The sequence below is a fragment of the Camelus dromedarius genome, chromosome 17 (genome assembly GCF_036321535.1).
Source record: "Camelus dromedarius isolate mCamDro1 chromosome 17, mCamDro1.pat, whole genome shotgun sequence".
NCBI lineage: Eukaryota > Metazoa > Chordata > Mammalia > Artiodactyla > Camelidae > Camelus > Camelus dromedarius.
In genome coordinates, this window is record NC_087452.1 from 9505362 (window position 1) to 9518304 (window position 12943).

At 35.6% G+C, this 12943-nt stretch overlaps 1 protein-coding gene across 1 annotated transcript in view; it reads right to left on the minus strand.

Annotated features, from left to right (window-relative positions):
• Positions 1–12943, minus strand: part of ARL8B (ADP ribosylation factor like GTPase 8B) — a 47363-nt gene that overhangs the window by 12915 nt on the left and 21505 nt on the right.

A 12943-nucleotide genomic window follows, 5' to 3' on the forward strand; every position in this document is an offset into this window, starting at 1 on the left:
ATTTCTAGTTAGCCTACATGAATTACTGTACCTTATCCTATGTATTATTCTTTATAGCAGATCAAGAATTTGGAATGTTTTGAAATGAGATTCATCTCTCACATTTGAAATAAACTCTAGAAATTAGTAATTCTGTTAAAATACTGACTGTCCTTTATCAACTCTTGGTATTTAACCAAGTCTCTCCACCCAGGCACAAGATCTGGCTACTCAAACATCCAAATCCTTCAGTGAAGTATCATAATTCTCTCCTAACGGGTCTTCCACCTATCTTGTCATATTCTTTATTTCGACTGCAATTGTGAAATATAGGTGTATCTGAGTCACAACTAATGCTGATTTTATATGTTTATATACTTATACATTTTATTGGACAAATACTAATTTCTCAGCTGACCTGACTCTTACTTATTAGGTAAACAGCCCAGGATTATAAAATGTTTCAACAAGGGACTGGTTAAACAGGACTGTTTTCAAGGCCCTAATATTGGCCAGCTGTTGAGCTAGCCACACAAGAATTCCAAAATTGTCTACAAGTCCAGAGCACAATGAATTCAAACTTTACAAGTTAATTTCCTCTACATAACTCCAGAAGTGTTCTACTTTTCCCCTCCTGTTCAGTGCAGATTGGGCTGACCTCAGAAAAAATGGTAACACAACCATAATCATTATTTATATATATCAGACATTATAATTCTCAGAATTTCACATGTATGATTTATACATGAAAATCAAATCATGATATCAAAACTACACATATCAAAACTAGTCATGATACAACAAAAAATATATACATATAACCTGGTTAAAAAATGGGCAAAGGTAACACCAAAGGCAAGAATGACAGAAATAATAACATAATTTCATTAAAAACTTCAGCTCTGCAAAAGACAATGTCAAGAGAGTTAAAAGACAAGCCACAAAGCAGGAGAAAGTATTTGTAAAAGACACACTGAATAAAGGACTGTTATCCAAAATACACAAAGAACTGTTAAAACTCAAAAATATGAAAACAAACAATCCAATTAAAACATGAGTCGAAGAACTTAACAGATACCTCTCCAAAGAAGATACACGAATGGCAAAAAAGCATTTGAAAAGATGTTCCACATCATATGTCATCGGGGAAATGCAAATTAAAACAGTGAGATATCACTGCACACCAATTACAGTGGCCCAAATCTGGTATATTCTGATGACACCAAATGCTGGTGAGGATCTGGAGCAAGAGGAACTCTCGCTCATTGCTGGTGTGAATGCAAAATGCCACTGTGGAAGACAGTTTGGCACTTTCCTACAAACCCAAACATGTTCTTATCATACAATCCAGAAATCATATTCCTTGGTTTTTACCCAAAAGACTTGAAAACTTAAGTCCACACAAAAACTCACACATTAAATGCTAATAGCATCTTTATTTATAATTGCTAAAACTTCAAAGCAACCAAGATGCTCTTCAGTAAGTGAACGGATAGACCTGTAGTACAATATAATATTATTCAGCACTAAAAAGAAATGAGCTACCAACTACAAAAAGACATGGAGGAACTTTAAATGCATATTTAAGTGAAAGACCCAATCTGGAAAGACTACATACTGTATCATTCCGACAATACGATATTATGAAAAGGTCAAAACTATGAAAACAGTAAGAAGATCAGTGGTTGTCAGAAGTTGGAGAGGTGGAGAGGGATGAATAAGCAGAGCACAGAGGATTTTTAGGCAGTACAAGTACTCTGCATGATACCATAATGATGCATGCATGTCATTATACATTTGTCCAAACCCAGAGAATGTACAACACAAAGAGTGAACCATAATATAAACCACCAGACTTAGGGTAATTATGATGTGTCAGTGTAAGGGTATCAGTTGTAGCTAATGTAGCACTCTGGTGTGGGATGTTGCTAACGGGTGAGGCTGAGAGTGCAGGAATAGAAGGTATATGGGAAATCTCAGTACCTTACCCTCAATTATGCTGTGAACCTAAAACGGCTCTTAAAAGTCATAGCAAAATGAAAAACAAAATGGGCAAAGGACGTGAATAAACTTTTCTCTAAAGGGGAAGAATATCTCCTTAGCAAAGAAATAGCTAATAAGCACATGAAAAGATACTCAACATCACTAATCATTAGGGAAATGCAAATCAAAAACTATAAGAGATACCCCCTCACATCCATAAGGATGGCTACTAACAACAAACAAACAAAAACCCAAAAACCAAAGAGTGTTTGTGAGGATCTGAAGAAACTGGAAACTTGGTGCGCTGCTGGTGGAAATGTAAAATTGTACTATTGCTACAGAAAAACCGTAAGGCAGTTCCTCAAAAATTTTGAAACAGAATTACCACATGATCCAGCAATGCCAGTTCTGGGTAGATACCCAAAAGAACTGAAAGTAGGAACTTGAAGAGACACTTGCACATCCATGCCCATAGCAGTACTATTCATGAGAGCCAAAAGGTGGAAGCAACCCAAGTGTCTATCGGCAGATGAACAGATAGATAAAGTGTGGTCTATTCCTACAATATAATATTATTCAGCCTTAAAGACCTTATTCATGCTACAATGTGGATGAACCTAAAGGACATTACGCTAAGTGAAATAAGCCAGTCACACACAAACACACACAAAAAGATAAATACTCCATGATTCGACTTATGTAAGGAACCTACTGTTACATTCATAAAGATGGGAAGTAAAACGGTGTCACCACAGGCTAGGGAGAGAGGAGGAAACAGGGCATTATTGCTTAGTGAGTATGGAATTCCAGCTTAGGAAGTTTTATAGATGGTTGGTGGTGATGGTTACACAATAATGTGAATATACTTAATACTACTGAACTGCACATTTAAAAAGTTAAGATGGCAAATTTTATGTTTTGTGTATTTACAATTTATTTACAATTAAAAAACCTAGAATGACATAAAGGGAGGCATATCACTGCCATTTTATAGGACAAGGTATAAAGTCCTAAGCAAGGTCACATAGCTCAACAGTGCTTGATTATATTTTTCTTAAAGATTGCCACTGTGCATTGTAATACAGGCTTTAATTAATATCTGAGGAGAGGTCTGTATGAGATAATGCCTCATTTGCTTGGTATCACTAGGAAAAGGTGCTATATCTAATGAAGCAGCCAGAAATTGTGGCTAAAGCTTTTAGGTACCAAAACGTTTAATACAGCTTGCACAGAAAGCTTTCTAAAATGCAATACAAACTCGGCTAACTTCTCACAATCTATGGGATATGATTTTAAGGTGTTCGTAGTGTTTCAGGTTTTTTTTTTATCATTTGTAAAATTAGATAACCTTTAAGGGCCCTTCTGGCAGTAAAACTTTAAGATGATGATCATCAGTTATAGCACTACCACATGATAAAATGAAGGGAGGGGGCAGTATACTCAGCTGCCCCTGAACTCTCTTAGATGCTCATCTTTCTCTTCACCAGTACTTCTCACTGCTGGCAGATATGAACAATCCTTTCCCTAATTCAGCTGCCACTGCTAATCTGCAATGGCTGAAAATTAGGTAATCAAATCCTCAGGTTTTTAATCCTAAAAAGTCTTGAATACAGCATAATGTTCAATGAACATTTGTTAGCTCTGATGAATGGATTGTGTGGCATATCTACTTTATAGACTTGGAAGCATTTTCTACTTCTTTCTTAGTGTCAAATCTGAATCATCACTTTTCAAAGCTTGTGTTGAATGACTAAACCACTCAGTTGGCAGTTGTGTGCTCTAAATAACAGAATTTATTTCTGTGCTGTCAAAATGCCTCTAAACTGAGAGCAGCAATTTAGGAAACAAGCAGATGCTTTAAAAATACTACTCAATTGTGTATCATGCTATTTATTTTAACAAATTTAACAAACACTTGAATAACATGAAGCACTTTCTAAGCACCTAGTAAATATTAATCAGTATTAACTTCCTTAATTCTTATAACAACCCTATGAAGTAAGCAGCATTATCCTCATTTCTCAGATGAGAAAACCAAGACAAAGACAGGTTAAGTTATTTGCCCAAAGTCACATTATTTTTAAAATCTGTATAGAGAAATAAAAATATGTTTTCATATCCATCATCTTAAAAAGCATATAAAACATAAACTGATCTTCACTTAGTAACAAATTCATGATCATTGGCATTCATGGTGATTTTGTGACAGTGGATGGAACTGCAGCTATCAATGCACACCCAAAGTCACAAGGCGGTATCTTTGGAATTTGTTTGGTTGGCGCAAAATAAATCTGAAGCAAAACGAGAAGGTAAAAAGAAGACTATTGTTGAGGTCCAGGAGTCTTATTACCAGTTACATTACTTACTAATAACCACGTGCAAGTCATTCTACCTTTGGGTTGAAGCTGTCTTCTCTAGAAGAAAAGGGAATTGGAAGAGTATCTCCAAAGTCACTTCTAGTTCTAACATTTTGGTTTCATGTTTTATTCACAGACTTCTCACTTAAAATATAGTTAAGCAAGAGATGAACGCCTACATCAGTAGGAAAAATGTGGCTCTTTTTTCCCCAAACTCATTAGTATACCAAAGGCTAAAAGCAGACCTTGTCTCATAAAGTTCTGCTAGTGGCTACTCCAGCACACAGAGCTTACCTAAATTTACTACTGCAGATCACAGGCACATAAGACAGGGGAAGGAAAGAGAAGAAACCAGGTAAAAGTTAACACCAGGAAGGCAGAAAACATACGGCAGTGGACCCGTATGAGTGAAAGGACACCTCACTGACCATACTCTACGACAGTAAGAATGGGGGAGGGATCTGTGCTTTGTAAACAGGTTCTTGTCCAGAGAGGTACTGTGTGTGCACTGGCTGCTTATAAACCATACCTGACCCTAGTGAGAACACAGTGAAATACTCATACATTTCAGTGTTTTAAAGTAGAGAGATTCCAAATGCATTAGATTAGATCTTACAATTGCTCTTTTAAATGAAAAATGCAGAAATCAAGCTATTAACAACATAGGAAAAGAAGTTCTCTTTGCTTGATCTGTCCCAATACAGCAGCAGGCCAACCCAATTCAGTACATTTTAAAGACAAGTGGAAAAATACCTGCTTTGACAAATGTCTCACGGTTTTTTCTCTTAAAGTCTTTCTTTCAAGGCTTTAGCTATCAAGCTACTTTGTAAAGACAGAATGAAATAAGGAGCATAACAAAAGCCTCAAACTAAATTTCTCCTCTCAGCCAAAGAAACTACTTTCACATGCCAAGCAGAGTGGCCTTCTTCTTTTAAAACAACACACAGACTGTGACTTAATTGTTTAACTGCCAAAATTCCCACATTTGACAAGGGAGAGGATATGGCCAATAAATACACAAGTTAGTCATTTTTCTTTCCAAGAACTTTTAATTCAAATGTGAAATTGTTATTATCAGCATTCAGTTTTCTAGTGTAGAGCATTATTATGCTTCTTAAATTTCAGTAATAAGGTGCACTACTGACAATATCACTCATTTCAATTTACAGTATTTTAAAAACAAGAAAGGCAACCTATTTTTTGCTGCAGTTATTTGAAATGAAAGGTAGATCAAGGGGGAAATTTTGATGAGGAGTAGGATATTTCAACGGTCTTAAAGTGTACCCCAACAAACCACTCACCTTGCACCACTCAGCTGCAGGAGGAAAAACTAGTAATTATACAATGGAGAAATCAGACAATTCCTTGACCGAGTGATCAAAACTAACGTCACACTGAGGCTCAGACAGACATCATGTGCCTGCAGAAGTGTCACCACAAGGACACAGTATCCCCTATGTAGCATTTCGGCTGAGAATGCACAAACTAAATATAATCATGAAGAAACATCACACAAACCCAAAACAGAGGAACATTCTATTAAGGGGGGGGTGGGGTCAAAAATCAACGTTATAAAAGATAAAGGCTGTAAAAATGTTTTAGACCAGATTCGGATGGGTCTAAAGAGACATGACAACTGAATGCAGTGTCTGACCCTAGACTGGATCCTGCACTGGAGGCAAAAATGCTATAAACAACATTTCTGGGTCAACTGACAAGCTAGGAATAGACAAAATCTGTGACGTATCATTTTTTAATATAATAAAGTTGGTAACTAAATTAGTTACATAAGAGAATATCTCTAAGCTTAAAATCCCCTACTTAAGTCAGGAATAAGGGCCATGGTGCACACATCTTACTTATATAAGGTGACACATAGGGTACAAGAAAGAAAGCAAATGAAGTAAAATGTTCAACTCTGATAAAGGTGTGTGTGTGTGTGTGTGTGTGTTTTGCAATGCTTTTATTCCTGCAAGTCTTCTGTAAATTTGAAACTGTATCCAAATAAAACATTTTTAAAATGGGGATAATCAAATATCATCTTCTTGTATATGTCTGAGACACAGCTAGAATTAAAAGATAAATTACCTACTATAATAATTATGAAATTCATGAAAAATTCGATCATAAAGCATTATGACAATAGTTCAGGAACAAGTCATTGCTAATCTTGTTTTGTCCTTTAATATTCTAAAAGGACACTAACTTACAAATGTCTCCTAATAGAAAAATCCATGTTTATAGTTTCAGTATAAGGGAAAAGCCTCTTGGCTTTAAAACTGGCATTTTTAAATCTATTCCAATATTTTAGTATTTCTGTATAAGCTAGGAAATGAGTTAAACAGTGTGCTCTTCCAATCTCAGTTCCTCTTAGTTTCGGGGAAAACTATCCCATTTTAACATATACTCCTCTTTTCTTTCTAAGCATTTCATACAATCATTACCACTGTGAAGACATACACAGTATCTAAGACCATCTCCCTTGCAACCTCTCTTTTGAAGGGGTTAGAAAAGATACAATTATTCACGACAGCAGTATTTCAAGGATCATATAATGTTCATTTTCTCTCAATTTTAGAACATTCTGACAATCTTTCCTTTAACTAATTTCCCAAAAGAGAATAATACGTGCAAATCCAAAGTTACTCCCAATTACAGACATAATTCTTTCCCACAGGACGTCAGTTTAAAAGTTAAAATGTTAAAAGACTCAATTGAGAGTTAAATCTTAGTAACCAAAGAATAACATCTCTCAAAATCCCCAGTGGGTGGGTTTGTGTTTTCTGTTTGTTGTGAGAGGGAGGGAATCTCTTCAGTTCTTAGTGTATAGAATTAAATAGTGCATAAAATTTTTAAATTTCATTTCAGGTTCCTTAAGGGCATAATCAACGAAGGCCTCTCATTTTCAAATGGTCCAAATTCTCAAAATGGGCCATCATTCCAAATAAACTAAACTCAAAAATTATTTTTCTAAAGCAAAATCAAGTAATAAAAACATTCTGCAAAATCAGAAATTCCCACAATTATCCTTCAAAAAAAAAAAAAAAAAAAAGCACAATCTGCAATAACATTCACTCAAAAAAACTAACTTTTCAAAAAACCCTAGCCAAAAAGATAAAGGCATCCTTAGATCCTTGTATGGACAGGCCTCCTGTGTAGACAGCGGTCTAGATACCAATGTTTTTCATCTGGTCTACCCACGCAAATTGACTGGCAACTGCGTCCACCTGGGCACAGTGAGTGACGTGCTCTTTCATCTGCGTTGTCTACACAGATGAGGAAGTAGTGGCTGTAGCTCTCCTGCTAGGCATTTATGAATTCTGGCCTAGATGGTTTAATGTAGGCAGGCCAATTACAAAAGCCTGCTTTATAGATGATCCAATCATCAACCAATAATAAATCTGTGTTGTACTGATTCACAAACACCTATTCCTATTAATCCTTTCCTATATAGCCTTATCAACCTACAAAGCTACTTTGTCTCTGCCTTTATTCATTCATTTATTTACTCACTCATTCAACAACAGAGAGAAGGAAAAGAAAAGAAACTAGGAAACAAATATAAAAATATCTCACAACAAATAACATGCTACAGAGGACATAATACAGGGTGACTGGGTATCCAAAGAAGGACTCTCTGAAGTAGTGACATTTAAGCCTCCAGACCCACTCCAACCCTTAAGATGTAATATTTAACTCTTAACTGCTGCACTGGTCTTCACAAGCCACTCAAAAATTACCTCTTTGCCATCAGAGGCACTCTTGATAGACTACTTGTGGACTAAGGACCAGTCCTGAACTTTTAAGGGTCCAGTAAGGCAAGGCTCTAGATTTTAGCGCTGAAATTGCCAGGATTTTTTGTTCATTTGTTTTGTTCTTTTTTGATGTTAAACTTAGTAATTTTGCAAGTAAACAGTTTTGCCTTGGGAGGGGCTTAGGGTGGGTAGTTTATTTTTCAAGTTAACTACTGGTAGGTTTTTTAATACACCCCAAACAGTAGCAATATGGACTTTAAAATAGTTGTTTTTAGGTAGCAATATTAAAACTAGGTGAAAGGCCAGGGGTTTTCTTTGACATTAAGTTACAAAAACATGACAGATAAGACTTCTCTAGATAAGAACTTTTTATAAAGCATTAATGACATAGGGAACTCTAACTACTAATTAAATGACTGTCATTCTAATTCAAGTCATTTCAAACAATTAATCCTTAATGCCTGCTAATACCAGCAGAGCTACTCTGCAGCAATCTCCTTTACAAAGACAACTCCTGAGGATTAAATATTCCCAAACCCACAATTTCAATTAGGAGCCTGCATACTCTCATTCCTGCTAACCTTTACTCCTGAAGAAAATGCACTTCAAAAGGTCTCTAATGACTGTTTCCTGTGTTCACTATACCTTTCACTAACAGCACTTTAGTAATGGTTTTACTAAATTTATATTCAGAGAACTGCTGAAGAAAATTCAACTCGTTTTGTCCATGTAACAATTCGCTGGTGAGCCTCCCTAGTCAACCACTTGGCAACCAGATCACAGTGCAGTATTTTCACTCAGATAATCAGGAATTCTGATGATGTAATAACAATGTAAAAAAGGACCCCAAAAGAAATCAGTGCTGGAGAGCTTCAGCAAACACAGCATTTGCTTACTTGTCAAGTCATTAATATGTCTGGATGTATTTCCCATGAACATCAAGAGTCTACTATAAATCTTTATGGTCACTGTTTGCAGATGACATAATACTATACATAAAAAATCCTAAAACATATGACCAAAAAAACTTATTAATGAATTCAGTAAAGTTGCAGGATACAGTTAATATACAGAATCTGCTGTTTGTATACACTAATAATGAACTACCAGAAAGAGAAAGCAAGAAAAAAAATCCCCTTTACAATGGCATCAAAAAGAACAAAACCCCTAAGAAAAAAACCTACCTAAGGAGGTAAAAGATATGTATTCAGAAAATTTAAGACATTGATTAAAGAAGTGGAAGATGACACAAATGAAATGATATACCATGCTCATGAACTGGAAAAATAAATATTGTTAAAATAACCATACTACTTAAGATAATCTAAAGATTCAACGCAATCTCTATCAAAATACTAATGGCATTTTCCACAGAACTAGAACAAACAATTCTAAAATTTATATGAAAACACAAAAGACCTTGAGTAGCCAAAATAGTCTTTAAGAACAAAGCTGGAGGTACCACGTGCCCTGGTTTCAAGCTATTCTACAAGGCTCTGATAATCAAAGCAGTATGGTGCCGGCACAGAAACAGACACATAGACCAATGAACAGAAGAGAGCACCCCAAAATGAACCCACACTTGAAACCAAGTCCCCCTAAAACCAAGTTCCCTTACCAAGACTAAAATCAGTTTCTCTATCCAAAACTTTATTCCTTTTTTTGTCCCCTCTGACCTCAATCCTGTGCTAACTAAACACTAATCCACCAGAGTCAGATGACTACAATTGCAACTGTCGATAACCACTAATGTACTAAAATTGCTATTATAGATACCATCATTAACATGCAAACTCAGGTTGTTTCTTCAGGGCAAGAGGAGCTAACAGACCCCTGAGCCATTGACCACCTGGCCACAGAATTATGAACCAGACTCCCACAACCACAATTAAGAAATGTCACAACACAATGAGTAATCCCAGCTTCTTTGTTCTTCCCCTTTAAAACAAAATAAAACCTAATTCAAAGACCAAGCTGGAGTGGATCTGATGCTTGTCTTCCACTCTCTTGCTTGGTGCCCTGCAGTATTTCCTTACTCTGCTGCAAATTCCCACTGTCAAGAGTTTGGCTTTCTGTGCCACAGGCATATGTACCCTTTGCTGGGTTTCACACTTACATGGACAAATAATCTCTGACAAAGGAGGCAAGAAGATACAATGGGAAAAAGGCAGCCTATTCAATAAATGGTGTTGGGAAAACTGGACATCTAGCTACATTAAACGTAAGATCTAAAATCATAAAACACCTAGAAGGAAACATAGGCAGTACGTGCTCTGACATCAGTCTTAGCAGTATTTTTTAAAAATATGTCTCCTCAGGCAAAGGAAACAAAAGCAAAACTAAACAAATGCAACTACATCAAACTAAAAAGCTTTTGCACAGCAAAAGAAACTATCAACAAAACAAACAGGCTGCCTACTAAATGGGAGAAGATATTTGCAAACAATATCTGGTAAGGGCTTAATATCCAAAATACAAAAAGAACTCATACAATGGCAACATCAAAAAGAATTAAGCAACTCAATTAAAAAGTAGGCAGACGACCTGAATAGACATTTTTCCAAAGACACAGAGGTGGCCAACAGACACATGAAAAGATGCTCAACATTACTAATCATCAGGGAAATACAAATCAAAACCACAATGAGTTATCACTTCACACCTGTCACAGTTGCTGTTGTCAAAAAAAACATCAAATAACAAGGGTTAGCAAGGATGTGGAGAAAATGGAACCCTCATTGTGCACTACTTGTGGGAATGTAAATTGGTACAACCACTATGAAACAGTGAGGAGGTTCCTAAAAAAATTAAAACTTCAACTACCATATGATCCAGTAACTTCACTTCTGGGTATTTTTCCAAAGAAAACAAAGACACTAATTCGAAAAGATATAGGCACCCCATGTTCACTGTAGCACTATTCACAATAGCTAATACAAGGAGGCAACCTAAGTGCCCATCAATATATCAATGGATACAGATCTACGGGGTGTGTGTGGAGTGGAGGGTGGGGGGACAGCATACATATTCACATATAAACAGTGGAATACGAGTCATAAAAAAGAATGAAATCTTGCCATTTGCAACAACATGGATGAACCTGGAGTGTTACGCTAAGTGAAATAAATCAGAGAACAATACAGTATGATTTCACTTATATGTGGATCTATAAAACAAAATAAATGAACAAACATAGCAAAATAGAAACAGCCACAGATACAGAGAACAAACAGGTGGTTACTAGAGGGGCGGGGAGTGGAGGGGATGAGTGAAATAGGTGAGGGAAATTAAAAGATACAAACTTCTAGTTAATAAATAATGAGTCTTAGGGATGAAATGAATAGAGTATGGTACACAGTCAATAATAACATAACATTTAAGTATGGTGACAGATGGTAACTAAACTTATCACAGTGATCATTTTGTAATGTCCTGAAACATCAAATCACTATATTATGCATCAGGGACTACCACAGTGTGTTGTAGGTCAATTATACTTCAAAAACAACCTCAGAAAAAGAGATCAGATTTGTGGTTACCAGAGGTGAGGGGTAGGGGAAGGGGAATTAGATGAAGGTGGTCAAAAGGTACAAACTTCCAGTTATAAAAGTACTAGGAATGTAATATACAAAGTGATTAATGCAGTTAACACTGCTGTATGCTAGATATGAAAGCAATTAGGACAGTAAATCCTAAGAGTACTAAGGGAAAAATTTTTCCCCTTTTATTTTGTATGAGATGATGGATGTCACTAAACTTACTGTGATCACTTCATGATGTATGTAAGTCAAATCATTATACTGTATACCTTAAACATACAGTGCTGTATGTCAGCTATATCTATAAATAAAACTGGAAGAAGAAAACAAGTATTTTCTATATTTAAAAGTTTCTTTCCCTCTTTCTGGGAAGAACTGGGTATTCAGGAAACTAAAATGAGAAAGAGACTTATTTTTCACTGTATGCCCTTCTGCATATGCATGTACAGCTTGTTCAAAAAAAAATTATAAAAAGAAAAAGTTTCCTTCCTATAATCCTGAAATAGGTTTCTACTACTAAACTTAAAAAGGGGAATTCCTAGAACCAACCAAATGCTACAAACCAATGAGATATATATATATATATATATATATATATATATATATATATATGTAACGTAAATCCTTTAGTCTTAGGAAAAACACTGTGATGGAAATATAACAAATTTGTTATCTACAAATGGTAAAATAAATTCTGTACTCTTTAAAACAAAATAAGAAAGCCTAGTCTGTACTGCTCTACTGAAGATCTATTAAGCCAGAATCAGAAAAACAACAAAACAAAATTTTGAATATAATTAATAAGGCCCATCATAAAACAGTAAAATCATATAGCTGATAAATAATCATCTGACAAGAATCATTCTTTAAACAAGAAGCCCAGTGGATGTGGAGTTACTATAAGCCCAGCTCATTTTCTCAGGTGATGGATGTTAATGTTAGTCTAGTGGTTATGACTGGGACTCTGCAGACAGTCATACTAGGTTATTACTCTGGTCTTACCACTTGCTAGCTATATGTCCTTCTTGCATGTTCCTTAACTTTGCAATGCCTCATTTTTCCCAAATGAAAAATGAATATAATAAGTGTCTACCTTATAGAGTTGTTTAAAAAATTAAATAAATTAAAACACATACAGCATTTAGAACAATGCCTGCTTCAGGCACAGGGAAAGCATTGTACATTTGCTACCAACACTATCCATGAAATGAGATGTTAAAAAGTAGTTCACAGGGTTCTGGTTAAGATTAGGTTAGCACACTCCACTCTGCCCCTTCAATGAATGTAACTAAAAACTGGACAGAACAGCATGCAGCAAATTGAGGACTCT